Below are 17138 nucleotides of genomic sequence, written 5' to 3' on the forward strand. Positions count from 1 at the left end.
CAAATGCTTCTGTTAGAGGCCACAGAACAACAGGGGTTCATCTTTTTCTGGAGTGAGTTAAACTGACACTAAGCACAGTTGAGCAATGAGAAACTATACTGAAAATGATGGATTTTAGTGAAGGTTTATAAACTAAATGTTGGGCTCTTAGTCCTCAAAGCCCACACAAATACCAGTCTAAGCCCCACAGGTAGGATACTTTTGAGACTTTTCTAGGGACTGACCAGCCCAAGTGAAAAAACCCTAAAACTAAAATCAGAGGTTCTGTAGAGAAACAGATTAGAAAAGTCAGTCTACAGCAAAAAGCATAATCAGTCAGCACCCCCACCCCATGACACAAAGGAAGTTTCTATACATTGTTTTAGTGGTACGTTTATAAATATAAGCAGTCTGTCAAGAAACATCAAAAAATTAAGAAGAAAATCTGACCTGAAAGTTAGATTTTCAGGAGAAAGTTTTCTCCTGAAAGATCAAGGAGAAAAAAAAAAAAAAATTCGGAAAAGAGTGGCTATGCAATCAGAAACTTGGATAAAAGAAATTTTTGTTTTTCAATTGAGAGACAAAAACATTGCATTAAAAAAAACTGTATGCGGCCGGGCGCAGTGGCTCACGCTTGTAATCCCAGCACTTTGGGAGGCCGAGGCGGGTGGATCACGAGGTCAAGAGATCGAGACCATCCTGGTCAACATGGTGAAACCCCTGTCTCTGCTAAAAATACACAAAATTAGCTGGGCATGGTGGCGTGTGCCTGTAATCCCAGCTACTCAGGAGGCTGAGGCAGGAGAATTGCCTGAACCCAGGAGGTGGAGGTTGCAGTGAGCCAAGATTGCAACATTGCACTCTAGCCTGGGTAACAAGAGCGAAACTCCATCTCAAAAAGAAAAATAAAATAAAAATTAAAAAATTAAAAAAATTAAAATTAAAAAACTGTATGAAAGAAATATCAGAAAATAAATAGCTTTTGGCAAATAAAAATATAAGAGCAAAGATAAAACAACTTTACAGAAGCGATGAAATACAAAGTTAAAGAAATCTACCAGCAGTAAAATTTTTTAAAAAGAGATTGAGAAACTAAAATAAAAAGAGAATGAAAGAATTAGAGTCTAAGAGGCCTTATATGTGAATAATTTGAGTGAAATAAAGGGAAGACCATGAAGAGGAGAAAATTATCATATTACTAATTCAAGAAGTTCTCACAAGTCTGATATGAGTTTTCCAATTAGATGGCCCATTGATTACCCAGTAAAATGTTTAAAACTAGACACATGATAAGGCACATCATTGTGTAATATCAGAACACTGTGGACAAATATTTAAGGCTATGTATTTCCAAACTGGAAAAAGAAATCATTTTTATACAAAGGATCAAGAAACAGAATAGCATCAAAGTGCAGTAGTAGCCAACACTGGAAGCTAGAAGATGATAGGACATTGCTCCGAAATTCGGACAGAAACTAGATTATATACCTAGTTCAGAAATCAACTAAAAGTAGTAGTAAAAGACACTTGCACACAAAAAGGCTCTCAAAAAAAATGATTTAAATGAGCCCTTTTCTAGAAAGCTAGTGGAATTTTTCTTCCTCTGATACCAAAGAGTAAACTTAGAAAGGACATGGGATCCAGGAAAAAAGGAGATTGTACAAAGGAAAAGTCTAGGAAATCCCAACATGATGATGAAGAGAAATGCCAAGACGATAGTCACACCTTAGGCAGAGGGAGCAATGGTGAAAAATTTGTAAAAAGGATTAAAAATGATAGAACATCTGTAAAAGAGGATTAAAATGAAAGAGATTTGTAAAAAATGATGAAAATGATACAGCAAGTAACATATTTGAAGATATTAACAAGGAATGTACTCAAATTGGTGAGCATTTGAGGTTAAACTGAAAACAATGTAAATGCATAAAACAATAAATTTAAGAGAAAACAAAAAGTTGGGCAAAAGAAGAAAAGTAATATTTTGCATGGATCAGCTATAAATATATATTTTCTTCCAAGAAAAGCAGACCGTCATATGCAGCACCTCATTGCTGTGTCTCGAGTCTTGGAAGCTGAATTACTCTGTGTTTTCCTACAGACAGACATAGAGAGTTTGGGGGTTTTAGCAGCAGAATGCAGCTACTCACAAACTCCTGACTTGACAGAAGAGCGAGCCTAATCTCTCAGGAGGAAGGGCATCCACTTTGAAAGAGCTTCTGGAGGGAAAAGCAGAGTGTGGTATGGGAAAGAGGAGACACCAGCCTAGCAGCCAGATCAGTGTAAATCTACCCAGGTGATCACTGGGGTGACAGATGTGGCAGCCAGAGTGCCTTCACATTCAACTATAAATAGTCTTAAATGAAATAACCTGTTTCAAACCCTGAATAGGAACCTAACAAAAATTAAATCAGAACTATTTGGGGAGGATTTTCTGCCTAAGAAGGGCGATGGTGAAAATGTTAAATCCTAACACTATTATCCTAGCACAAAATGCTCCCCAAATAGTTTTATATTTGTATTTATATATAAAATCATGCCGGGCATGCTGGCTCATGCCTGTAATCCCAGCACTTTGGGAGATGGAGGTGAAAAGATCACTTGACGTCGGTGGTTTGAGACCAGCCTGAATGATATGGAGAGACACCATCTCTGTTGAAAATACAAAAAATTATCCAGGTGTGATGGCACATACCTGTAATCCCAGCCTCTCAGAAGGCTGAGGCAGGAGAATAACTTGAACCCGGGAGGTGAAGGTTGTGGTGAGCCAAGATGGTGCCATTGCACTCCAGCCTGGACAACAACAGTGAAACTCCATTTCGAAACAAAACAAAACAAAACAAATCAATAGATAATATCTAATCGAAAATCAAGAGGTACTAATATACTCAAGTTTTTTAGAGAAAAAGAGGTAGAAAAGTATTTTAAAACTTGTTAACTATAAAACTTGTTAACTTGAAACAGGAAACTAGAGGCTGAATTCATAAAAGTTATGTAAACTATTTGACCTTCAAAAAATCTTGACACAATTATGACTTGTTTTTAATGACACATAATTTCAGTAAGAGTAAGATATGGTACTGAAGATATGAGAGGTTTGAGGATAATTTTAGGCTGATGATTTTGGAGGAGGAGAATTACAGAATGATACCAGAATCAAATTGTGGCTTTGATGGTGGATAGCAAAAACCAAATGGAGTTGAAGCTCCAGGAGCTGGAAACATTGAGAAACTGATGACACTGTGTTGGAAAGGTCAGCATGCAGAAAATGCCACGAGCTGCTCCATCCTTTCGGGAGAACACTAATGAAAAACTCCAGAGGAAAATTCAGTTTGCTGATTGGTAGCTCTAACACCTGAGCGGTGAAGAAAAAGAATCACATGATATAAAGCTAAGGCAGTGAGGCAAATGAAAGTTGAAAATCGGTACTAAATTGTAAAAACACCTGAACTAGCAGCCCGTTGAAGAATTAAATTCTAGCATTCAAACACATCTTCCCATGAGTCTGCTCCTCTACCTTGTATGCCCATGAGTTTATGATTCTCAAAAGAAGAGTTCTCAGGGAGAGGGAAGATTTCAAAATTGTCAACGAAAGTGAAATACAATAAATAACTGCTGTATTTACATTTTGTTTCAGGTTTTATACATTTTGTGCTAACATCCTGACCTCTAAAATGGAGACACAGCCAAGAATGGATATTCCATTAGAATGTCAAACCGTACTAAATAGATCATTTGAAATGTTTGGTTTGCCTCACACTTTTTGATGCCACATTGTCTTTTATAAATTACACTGATTACGAGTGCAAGAAAGTATGACATATATATTTGTTTTTTTAATCATGATACATTTGGATAAAAATAATGAAAACTCAATAACTCTTTCACTGTAACGCTTCATAGAACAGTCCAATTGTTGTAAGAAGAAACCTACTCACATGTGGATTTTCAGTCACTTAATTCTAGGGCTTAGGTTTTCAAGGCAGCCATAATACTATACGGGAAGAAGTTATTTCCATCTTTTCTTTTTATTAATCTTTAGCATTTAAGCAAAAAATGTATAGTAAATTGCCATTGGGGTGGGAAAGAGAAAAAAAGAAAACAGGATGATTTATATATTCTATCTTGTTTTTCATCCTGAAAATACAAAACAAAAAATAGTATAGGGAGTTGTTGAGGGAAATCATATGTGGAATTCCACTGTGGAAATTTCATAATCACATCCCTGAAATTAACTACAATTTAATTGCTTTAGAAAAAAAATCTACATGCACAAGAACCACTGGGGGAAAGAACCATTGTGATGAAAGAAACAAAGAGAAATTAAATTCAAATCAGAGTATTTGCTTAATAGCTTAGGCAGTTCCTAATGTTTATATATTACACTGTGAATTATAATGCTTGGATAATGAATTTGTTGCTTTTTGAAAAGTCATAAACATTTCAACTCACAACTTCTCATACTAAACAGATATGCAAATATTGTTAAGATGATTGTCTACTTTACAATAAGGTTAATTTTGGTAAAAGGCACATTAACTCTATAATCATAATAGAGCTAATCAAGACTGGATTTGATAGAGAAAGCAATGTAGGTAAATGTTAAAGAAAAAATAGCCAATTTGGATAATTTACACCAATGTAATAATTTTTGTTTTTAAATAGAAGGGCTGGATTCTTTTGGCCTGACGTAAAATGAAAAAGGGATAATTTCTTTTCACTTCTTTTGCAGAATTTATTAAATATATTTTGATGTTGTATTGTTGTATACTTGAAGATAGTAAGGAAACCTTGAAAGCATATTATTGCTATGTAACTAATACTGAATATATGTTTTGCTCAAGAAATGTGATAAAACACCTATAGATTATTTTCACTTCTGTTCAAATTTATTTCCATGAAGTAGTTGAAGATGTATGTATATTGTATTATATAAAGTACTTGAACATACATGTATATATAGACAGTACACTAATTAGATGCTAATATTAAATGTTTATTTTTAACATTAGAAATTTTAGTCCTTAACACTTTAAAAGTAATCTGTTTAACTAAGACATCATTCCATGTAATTCTGAATATATGATATATTTCAAACGTAGACTCAGAATTTTGAAAAAGGGAGTGACTTCCGATCCCATAGGTTCTATCTGCTCATATATCATAGAAGGGAACTGAGGCTCAGTGAAGTTACATTATTTGACTAAGTTCACATAGTTAATTAAATAATTATGCTTTTATTTACATGTCACAAATATAATATTATACATGTATTTATAAATGAGAAACAAAGACTCAAGGTGACTTGTCTTAGGACAGGCAACTAATTGTTGGAAGATCTGAAAATCAATCATGAGCATGCATATATATATATATATATATATATATATATAAATTTTTATTTCAATAGCTTTTGAGGTACAGGTGGTTTTTGGTTAAATGGATAAATTATATAGAAGTGAATTCTGGTGCTGTGAGAACAACCCAGGATTGGAGCTCGCGTTGAATCCGCAAACGGTGAGTCAGAGCTGCGTTTACAGACTGATCTTTGTTGCCCACAGAACGGGGAAACTCCCAAGTATAAAAAGACATGGGACGCCAGGCAGTAGGTCTGCCTGGCGAAGCCAGCAGCCGGGGCGGCGGCGGCTGGCCCTAACCAGCAATCCCCACAGGGCACGCTTGTCCGGGTGCCCTGTTGAACCGGCAACCTGAGACTTGAGAGGGCTGGACTTGGGACTGAACGAGACTTGGACAGTAGCCCAGCCCAGGGGATTGCAGGGACAGATCGTTTGGGATACCCAGTGGGACGAACAAAACCGCAATTTCAAACTATCCCGAGCAGATGGTCCGAGACACTCTGTGGGGGAGAGGCGTCCACCACTACTGAGGCAACCCGCCCCAACTGAGATACACGCCCACTGCTGATGCAGCCAGCCGTTGCCAAGGCAACCCGCCCCAACTGAGATACACGCCCACTGCTGATGCAGCCAGCCATTGCCGAGGCAACCCGTCCCTACTGAGATACACGCCCACTGCTGATGCAGCCTGCCATTGCTGAGGCAACACGCTACAACGAAGAGACTCCGCCACAGGGTGTGGCGGAGTCCACAGCAGAGCCTGCAGGAACAGGGCGAATCACACAACAGCAGGGCGGAACCTCGGCAGCCAAACAGTGGCTAGTCTGCCTTCTAGCTGGGCAGGACACCTCATCGAACATCCAAAAATAAAGCCCAAACCCCTCAACACAGAGCATTTGAGAAAAAAAAAAAAGGGTTTTTTAATGAGCTCTGTTGCAGCAGAATCAAACATAGCAGCCTAACAGCCCTGAATGAACAACAGAGCTCACAGCTCAGCAATTAAGCCCCTATAAAGTACAAACTTTATACACCTCAAGCAGCTCCCTGACCCCTCTATATCCAAAAGACTGACATTAGGCAGGCATCATCCTGGGACAAAAATAGCAGAAAAAGAAACTGGTAGCATCCCTCGCTGTGCCACAGCTGCTAGAGGTGCATCCCAGACAAGCAGGGTCTGGAGTGGACCTCAGCAGTCGTACAGCGAAGGAGCTAGACTGGTAGAAGGAAAACCAAGCAACAGAAATACTTCATCATCAACATTCTGGGTGTCCACTCAGAGACCCAATCGAGAAGTCAGCAACTACGCAAACGACGAGCAGACAAATCCACAAAGATGGGAAGAAACAAGTGCAAAAAGGAGGAAAACACCCGAAACCAGAACACCTCGCCTCCTAGAAAGGACCAAAACTCCTCACCAGCAAGGGAACAAAGCTGGACGGAGAAGGACTGTGATGAAATGATGGAATTAGACTTCAGAAGATGGATAATGAGAAACTTTCGTGAGCTAAAAGATCATGTATTAAATCAATGCAAAGAAACTAAGAACCTTGAAAAAAGATTTGAAAAAAGATTCGAGGAAATGATAACAAGAATGGATAACTTAGAGAGGAATATGAATGAATTAAAAGAGCTGAAAAACATAATACGAGAACTTCGTGAAGCAAACACAAGTTTCAATAGCCGAATTGACCAAGCAGAAGAAAGAATATCTGAAGTCGAAGACCAACTCAATGAAATAAAACGAGAAACCAAGATCAGAGAAAAAAGCGCAAAAAGGAATGAACAAAGTCTCCAAGAAATGTGGGACTATGTGAAAAGACCTAACCTACGTTTGATAGGTGTACCAGAAGGGGACGAAGAGAATGAATCCAAGCTGGAAAATACTCTTCAGGACATCATCCAGGAAAATTTCCCCCACCTAGCAAGACAGGCTAACACTCAATTGCAGGAAATACAGAGAACACCACAAAGATATTCCGCAAGAAGAGCAACCCCAAGGCACATAATCGTCAGATTCAACGGGGTTGAAATAAAGGAGAGAATACTAAGGGCAGCCAGAGAGAAAGGTCGGGTCACCCACAAAGGGAAGCCCATCAGACTCACAGCAGATCTCTCGGCAGAAACACTACAAGCCAGAAGAGAGTGGGGGCCAATATTCAACATTCTTAAAGAAAAGAACTTTCAACCCAGAATTTCATATCTAGCCAACCTGAGCTTCAGAAGTGAAGGAAAAATAAAATCCTTTGCGAACAAGCAAGTACTCAGAGATTTTGTCACCACCAGGCCTGTTTTACAAGAGCTCCTAAAAGAGGCACTACACATAGAAAGGATCAACCAGTACCAGCCATTCCAAAATCACACTGAATGCTAAAGTGCTTCAACATAATGAAGAATCTACAACAACTAACAGGCAAAACAGCCACTTAGCATCAAAATGGCAGTATCAAATTCACACATAACAATACTAACCCTAAATGTAAATGGACTAAATGCACCAATCAAAAGACACAGACTGGCAAATTGGATAAAAATCCAAAACCCATCAGTGTGCTGTATCCAGGAAACCCATCTCACATGCAAGGATACACAAAGGCTCAAAATAAAGGCATGGAGGAAGATTTACCAAGCTAATGGAAAGCAAAAAAAAGCAGGAGTTGCAATTCTCATCTCTGATAAAATAGACTTTAAAGTAACAAAGATCAAAAGAGACAAAGAAGGCCATTACATAATGGTAAAAGGATCGATACAACAAGAAGAGCTAACGATCCTAAACATATATGGACCCAATGCAGGGGCACCCAGATACATAAGGCAAGTTCTTAATGACTTACAAAAAAACTTAGACTCCCACACAATAATAGTGGGAGACTTTAACACTCCACTGTCAATACTAGACAGATCAACCAGACAGAAAATCAGCAAGGATATCCAGGGCTTGAACTCAGACCTGGAGCAAGCAAACCTGATAGACATTTACCGAACTCTCCACCCCAAATCCACAGAATACACATTCTTCTCAGCACCACATCACACCTACTCTAAAATTGACCACATAATTGGAAGTAAAGCACTGCTCAACAAATGCAAAACAACTGAAGTCATAACAAACAGCCTCTCAGACCATAGTGCAATCAAGTTAGAACTCAGAATTCAGAAACCGAACCAGAACCGCACAGCTTCATGGAAACTGAACAACTGGCTCTTGAATGTTGACTGGGTAAACAACGAAATGAAGGCAGAAATAAAGAAGTTCTTCGAAACCAATGAGAATGAAGACACAACGTGCCAGAACCTCTGGGACACATTTAAAGCAGTCTCTAGAGGAAAGTATATAGCAATAAGTGCCCATATGAGGAGAATGGAGAGATCCAAAATTGACACCCTATCATCAAAATTGAAAGAGCTAGAGGAGCAAGATCAAAAAAACTCAAAACCCAGCAGAAGACAAGAAATTACTAAGATCAGAGCTGAGCTGAAGGAGATTGAGACACGAAAAACCCTTCAAAAAATCAATAAATCCAAGAGCTGGTTTTTTGAAAAGATCAACAAAATAGACAGACCACTAGCCAGATTGATTAAAAATAAAAGAGAGAACAACCAAATAGATGCAATAAAAAATGATAAAGGGGAAATCACCACAGATTCCACAGAAATTCAAACCATCATTAGAGAATATTACAAACAATTCTATGCGCATAAACTAGTAAACCTGGAAGAAATGGATAAATTCCTGGACTCCTGTGTCCTCCCAAGCCTAAACCAGGAGGAAGCTGAAACTTTGAATAGACCAATAACAAGGTCTGAAGTTGAGGCAGCAATTAAGAGCCTACCACACAAAAAAAGCCCAGGTCCAGACGGGTTCACAGCCGAATTCTACCAGACACACAAGGAGGAGCTGGTACCATTCCTTCTAAAACTATTTCAAACAATCCAAAAAGAGGGAATCCTTCCCAAATCATTTTATGAGACCAACATCATCCTGATACCAAAACCTGGCAGAGACCCAAAAGAAAAGAAAACTTCAGGCCAATATCCATGATGAACATAGATGCAAAAATCTTCAATAAAATATTGGCAAGCCGATTGCAACAGCAAATCAAAAAACTTATTCATCATGATCAAGTAGGGATGCAAGGCTGGTTCAACATACGCAAGTCTATCAACGTAATTCACCACATAAACAGAACCAAAACCAAAAACCACATGATTATCTCAATTGACGCAGAGAAGGCATTTGACAAAATTCAACAGCCCTTTATGCTAAAAACCCTCAATAAACTCGGTATCGATGGAACGTATCTCAAAGTAATAAAAGCTATTTACGACAAACCAACAGCCAATGTCATACTGAATGGGCAAAAACTGGAAGCATTCCCTTTAAAATCTGGCACTAGACAAGGATGCCCTCTCTCACCACTCCTATTCAATATAGTACTGGAAGTTCTAGCCAGAGCAATCAGGCAAGAAAAAGAAATAAAGGGTATTCAAATAGGAAAGGTGGAAGCCAAATTGTCTCTATTTGCAGACAACATGATAGTATACCTAGAAGACCCCATCGCCTCAGCCCAAAAACTCCTGAAACTGATAAGCAACTTCAGCAAAGTCTCAGGATATAAAATCAATGTGCAAAAATCACAAGCATTCGTCTACACCAATAACAGACGTAAAGAAAGCCAAATCAAGAACGAACTGCCATTCACAATTGATACAAAAAGAATAAAATACCTTGGAATACAACTCACAAGGAACGTAAGGGACCTCTTCAAGGAGAACTACAAACCACTGCTCAACGAAATCAGAGAGGACACAAACAGAAGGAGAAACATTCCATGTTCATGGTTAGGAAGAATTAATATCGTGAAAATGGCTATAGTGCCCAAAGTAATTTACAGAATCAACGCTATCCCCATCAAGCTACCATTGACTTTCTTCACAGAACTGGAAAAAACCACCATGAACTTCATATGGAACCAAAAGAGAGCCCGCATAGCCAAGTCAATTCTAAGCAAAAAGAACACAGCGGGGGGCATCACACTACCGGATTTCAAACTATACTACAAGGCTACAGTAATCAAAACAGCATGCTACTGGTACCAAAACAGAGATATAGACCAATGGAACAAAACAGAGGCACCGGAGGCAACACAACATACATACAACTATACAATCTTTGATAAACCCGACAAAAACAAGCAATGGAGAAAGGATTCCATGTTTAACAAATGGTGTTGGGAAAACTGGCTAGCCATGTGCAGAAAGCAGAAACTGGACCCCTTCCTACACCTTACACTAAAATTAACTCCAGATGGATTAAAGACTTAAACGTAAGACCTGGCACCATAAAAACCCTACTAGGAAATTTAGGCAAAACCATCCAGGACATAGGAGTAGGCAAGAACTTCATGAACAAAACACCAAAAGCATTGGCAACAAAAGCCAAAATAGACAAATGGGACCTAATGAAACTCCACAGCTTCTGCACGGCAAAAGAAACAGTCAATAGAGTGGATCGGCAACCAACAGAATGGTAAAAAATTTTTGCAGTCTACCCATCTGACAAAGGGCTGATATCCAGAATTTACAAAGAACTCAAACAGATTTACAGGAAAAAAACAAACAAGCCCATTCAAAAGTGGGCAAAGGATATGAACAGATACTTTACGAAAGAAGACATATATGAGGCCAACAATCATATGAAAAAATGCTCATCGTCACTGGTCATCAGAGAGATGCAAATCAAAACCACATTGAGATACCATCTCACGCCAGTTAGAATGGCCATCATTAAAAAATCTGGAGACAACAGATGCTGGAGAGGATGTGGAGAAAAAGGAACACTTTTACACTGTTGGTGGGAGTGTAAATTAGTTCAACCATTGTGGAAGACGGTGTGGCGATTCCTCAAGGCCATAGAAATAGAAATTCCATTTGACCCAGCAATCCCATTACTGGGTATATATCCAAAAGACTATAAATCGTTCTACTATAAGGACACATGTACACGAATGTTCATTGCAGCTCTGTTTACAATAGCAAAGACCTGGAATCAACCCAAATGCCCATTGATAATAGACTGGATTGGAAAAATGTGGCACATATACACCATGGAATATTATGCAGCAATCAGAAATGATGAGTTCGTGTCGTTTGTAGGGACATGGATGAATCTGGAGAACATCATTCTCAGCAAACTGACACAAGAACAGAAAATGAAACACCGCATATTCTCACTCATAGGTGGGTGATGAAAAATGAGAACACATGGACACAGAAAGGGGAGTACTAAACAGTGGGGTCTATTGGGGGGAAAAGGGGAGGGCCAGTGGGAGGGGGAGGTGGGGAGGGATAGCCTGGGGAGAAATGCCAAATGTGGGTGAAGGGGAGAAGAAAAGCAAAGCACACTGCCATGTGTGTACCTACGCAACTGTTTTGCATGCTCTGCTCATGTACCCCAAAACCTATAATCCAATAAAAAATTAAAATAAATAAATAAATAAAATAAAGTTCTATATATAACATAAAAAAAAAAGAAGAGAATTCTAATTATTTTATTTCAACCGTCACTGGAGTAGTGTATATTTCCAGGAATTTATCCATTTCTTCTAGATTTTCTAGTTCATGCCTCTAAAGGTGTTCACAGTAGTTTTTAATGATCTTTCGTATTTCTTTGGTATTGATTGTAATAGCACTCATTTTGCTTCTAATCGAGCATGTTTGCATCTTCTCTCTTCTTTTCTTGGTTAATGTTTCTAATAGTCTATCAATTTTATTTATTTTTTCAAAAAACCAGTTTTTTTAAAATTTCATTTATCTTTTGTACTTTTTTGTTTCAATTTTATTTAGTTCTTCTGTGATGCTTATTTCTTTTCTTCTTCTGGGTTTCGGTTTGATTTGTGTTTATTTCTCTACTTCCGTGAGATGTCACCTTAGGTCGTCTGTTTGTGCTCTTTCAGACTTTTCATTGCAGGCATTTAATGCTATAAACATTCCTTTTAGCACCTTTTTGCTGTATCTTGGAGTGATGGGTTGTATCATTATTATTATTCAGTTCAAGGAATTTTTAAATTTGCATCTTGATGCTATCTTTGCAAATATATCTCTCAGGAGTAAATTATTAAATTTCTACATATTCGAATAATTTTGAGGGGTTCTTTTGGAGTTGATTTCTAGTTTTATTTCACTGCATTCTGAGAAGATACTTGATATAATTTTGAGTTGTTAAAATTTATTGAGACTTGTTTTGGGGCCTATCATATAATTGATCTTTGAAAATGTTCCATGTGCTGATGAGAAGAATGTGTATTCTGTAGTTCTTGGGTAGAATGTCCTGTAAACTTCATTTATTCTTGTATGTTATTTAAGCCCGTTTGTTTCTCTGTTGACTTTCTGTCTTGAAGATCTGTCTAATGTAGTTCAAGGGTGTATTGAAATCCCCCCACTGTTATTGTGTTGCTGCCCAGATCTAGGAGTAATACTTCTATGGATCTGGGAGCTCTGGTGTTTGATGCATATAAATCAAGCATTAAAATATACTTTGTTGAATTGATCCCTTTATATTTATATAGTGATTATCTTTATGTTTTTTGCTGTTACAGCTTTGAGGTCTGTTTTGTCTGACGTAAGAATAGCTACTCCTGCTCGATTTTGATTTTGATTTGCATGAACTGTTTTTCTATCCTTTAACCTTGAGTTTATATGAATCCTTCCATGTTAAATAAGTCTCTTAAAGACAACAGATAATTGGGTTGTAATTTTTTAAATTTGTTCTGCCATTCTGTATCTTTTAAGTGAAACGTTTAGGCCATCTATATTCACTGTGAATATTAAGATGTGAGGTACTGTTCTTTTCATCATATTCATTGTCACCTAGATGTTGTTGTTGTTGTATTATTGTTTTATAGGCCCTGTGAGTTGTATGCTTTCAAGAGGTTCCTTTCTGGTGCATATCAGGCTTTTGTTTCAAGATTTAGAACTCCTATTAGCATTTCCTGTAGTGCTAGTTTGGTAGTAACAAATTCCCTCAGCATTTGTTTTTCTCAGATGATTTTATTTCTTCATTTATACAACTTAGTTTTATAGGATACAAAATTTTTGGCTAACAGTTGTTTTGGAAGCTGAATTTAGGACCCCAATTCCTTATAACTTGTAAGGTTTCTGGTGAGAAGTCTGCTGTTAGTCTAAGTTTTCCTTTGTAGGATACTTGATGTCTTTGTCTTACTGCTTTTAGAACTCTTTCCTTCTTCATGTTGACTTTAAGTAGCCTGATGACTATATGCCTTGGTGAGGATTTTTTGCAATGAATTTCCCAGGCATTCTTTGAGCTTCTTGGATTGGGATATCTAGATCTGTAGCCACACCAGGGAACTTTACCTCAATTATTTTGATAAGTTTTCCAGACTATTTCTTCTTCTCTCTCAAAGACACCAATTATTCTTAGGTTTGGCCATTTTAAAAAAATCTCATATTTAAATGGAGACATTTCTTTTGATTCTTTTTTCTTTATTTTTTCTGATGGGTTAATTCAAAAGCCTTGTCTTTGAGCTCTAATTATTTCTTCTATTTGTTCTAGTCTTGATAAAACATTCCATTGTGTTTTGTAATTCTCTAAATATGTCTTTTATTTCCAGAAGTTATGATTGTTTTTTCTTGATGATATCTATCTCTTTAAAACTTTTTTCATTCATATCATGAAATGCTTTTTAAATGTCTTTATGACGGTCTTCACCTTTCTCTGTTATCTCCTTGAGTAACTTAATAGTCAATCTTCTGAATTTCTTTATCTGGTATTTCACAGATTTCTTCTTGGTTTACATCTATTGTTGGAGAGGTAGTATGATTTTTTTGGGTTTGTTATAGAGCTCTCTTTTGTCATATTACCACAGTTACTTTTCTGGTTCTTTCTCACTTATGTAGACTACTTCTTCTTACTATTCTTGAAGTTATTTTTGATTTGTCTGTGTGTATTTGTTTTTAATTTCTTGTTTCCCCTTAAGGATAAGACTTTGATGCTTATGGTTAATCATAGCCTAATTTGGTTCTTGTGTGATATCAAGAGTGAAGACTCTGTAAGATTTCCTTGGTTACAAAGTCTTTTTATAATGGCTTTCTCATAGGTTGGTTGTAGTAGCAATGTGCTCCATGTGTGCACAAGTTTACTGTCTCTTATCGGGTTGGAATAGTAGACATCTCCTAAAGCTTATCTCATTCCTCCATGTCATGCACTTTTATATTTATTTATTTTCCTCCAGTATTTTATTTACTGGTTTGATGGTTCAGACCTCAGGCCAGTAGGGGAGGTGGTAGGGACTAATTGTGGCTCCAGCAGATGGGTAAATGCAATACCCAATGATGGGCAGAGGTTTCAGCCTTGATAGAGGTGGCTGGAGGAGCCCTCATGGAGTCTCATGGAGTCTTATCGGGGGGAATGGTTGGTTCCACTTCAGCTCCCCTGCTGGGTCAGCAGGAAGGTTATCCATTTCTCTGATACTTCTTACCCAGAGCTCTAGGTAATCAGATCAGATAGCCACTTCTTTTCATCTGTAGGAATGTTGATGTTCTAAGTAGAAACAAATGTGATTCTGTCTCTCATGCAAGCCTATATTTGGACGGTACTCCAGTGGGGATGCAGTCACCCTGATGTGTCCCAAAAGACTGTCTTTGGTTGCACCCATGCCAAGTTCACATGGGAGAAGCCTCAACTGTGCCAGTGGTGGTGGGCAAGGGGGGAAATACATCCTTTTCTCCGAGACCCTTCATGTGAAACAGGATTGTCTGAATGTTCGGTTACAGCTGAAGACTTTCCCTACTGAACTCAGCACTGCAACTGTGTTGCTACTCAAATTTCTCACCAGCGAAAAGATCTTGTGCTTAAGGCCAGCTGTCTAGATCCTTTTTCCAACAGGTAGGATGTTCCCTTGATGTGGTACACTCCCTCTTGCCCTAGGAGTGGGAGTCCCTGGGAGCCAGAAAACTGTAAGTGTTGTTGCTCCTCTGGGTCTACAGGCCCAGTGAATTTGTTACAATCCAAGTTGGTGCTCAGAAATGTCTGCAAGAGATCTGGTGATGTGACCTATTCTTGTTTCCTAGAAGTGGGTAGCAGTAGCAGCTCTAATTGATGTGGTAGGGGAGTGATATAGACTCTATGATATTTCTTGGTTACTTGTAGCCTTAGTATGTTGGGTTTCTTGTATGCCAGTTGCAATAGTAATGAACTGGTCATGTGGACAGACTCAGAACCTCCTGGTTACCCAGAATGGTGCAAGCAGTGGTGATAGCTAAGATGGCACAGCCCTTTTCTCCTTCCTGGGCTCAGTGTTATTCTACCAGGAGATGCTGTCATGGACTGTGTTGGTTGCCCTCCAGCCAGGAAGTGGTGCTTGCACCAGAGTGTTGGCTGTGGCAATAGCAGAGGGATTTTTGCTTGCCTTATGTCACCCAGGGGAAGTATCCTGGTTTCTCCGACAATGGTCAAGGCCATATAGTGCCCAAGTGCTTCACTTTTGTGTGAAGCTACCAGGGCAGGTAGTGGGGCAAAGCCAGATGGGGACTGCATCAAGCAGGTTTGCGCTCTGAGTATCTGCCTCCAGGGCAACAGCAGCCCCTGTGGGTGTCAAGGGACAGGAGCATTTCCCAGGCTACTGGGTTGATGTTCCAGAGGGGAGTGTTGCTGCCCCTGCTGCACAGAAGAGTTTGCACAGGGAGTGTGGAGTAGTGGTGAGTGGTAAATTCCACCTGGTTTCCACTCACTTGGGGCAGATGCACTCCTGCAGTCTTGCACTGGCAAAGGTGAGCTGAGTCCCAGTCAGCCTGTACTGAGAACTCTCAACCTCCCTAAGTCATAAGCTTTCCCTCTGGGAACAGCCACCACAGCTTTCAGGTCACATCTTTCCCTGTCCACTGCCAAGCTGGGCTCTTAACTCTTGCACCTGTGACTCATGCACTGCTGATTCCTGCATTTGCAGGTGCAGCCGCTTTTCACTTTTTGCTGCCCTGGCCCTGGCCAAGGGAATTTGCCCCCACCCCTGTGATTGATTATATTGTGAAACCCCACTCAGGACTTTCAACCTGCGAACACTGCCTGCACTTTTTGGTGGTCCTCTTCAGGGTCCCCTGTGAGGAACAGGAGGGAATGGTTTTACTTAGTCCACACTACAATCTGGGCATGCATGCAAAGGTCTTCTTGATGCTGCTTCTATTCTTAAATTCTACAACCCTCAGCAAATCAGTTCCTGTGTTGGGTGGAGTTAGGGTTTTCCTCCGTGGCCTGGACTTTCAGGGTCCTTGGTCGGGGTATATCCCAGAGGCAGTCCCTCTCGCTCTCTCACTGGGGACTCGCAGCTCTTTGCTTGACTCACAGTGTAGACTGCAGCCACCTGCTTCTGTCAAAAGGTCTGTCGATTTGTTCAGTTTTCTTGTCCAGTTCCTGTGTTGCTTCTTGAAAAAAAGTTCACAGCGTGAATTTCTACACACGATTTTGTCCTTCCAAGTGAGAGAGGTATGCTAAGCAATGCCTCTAATCTGCCATTTTGAGAAAAAATAGATATATATGTATATAAATTATATATATACACACATATATATAAAGTGTCTGTGTATGGGTGTGTGTGTGTGTGTATGCATGTGTATATATATATATAATAGTGCATTATCTTCTAGAGTGATTGATTATGTCTAAACTTCATTAATATCATGCAGATAAATTTGCAGCATGGTCTATTGTCTCAGTTTCGGATTATTTCCCACTGCCTATTTGACATCTCTACTGGAAGTCCCACAGACACCTCAAATTTAACATGTCCAAAATTA

This window comes from Callithrix jacchus, chromosome 21 (genome assembly GCF_049354715.1).
Source record: "Callithrix jacchus isolate 240 chromosome 21, calJac240_pri, whole genome shotgun sequence".
NCBI lineage: Eukaryota > Metazoa > Chordata > Mammalia > Primates > Cebidae > Callithrix > Callithrix jacchus.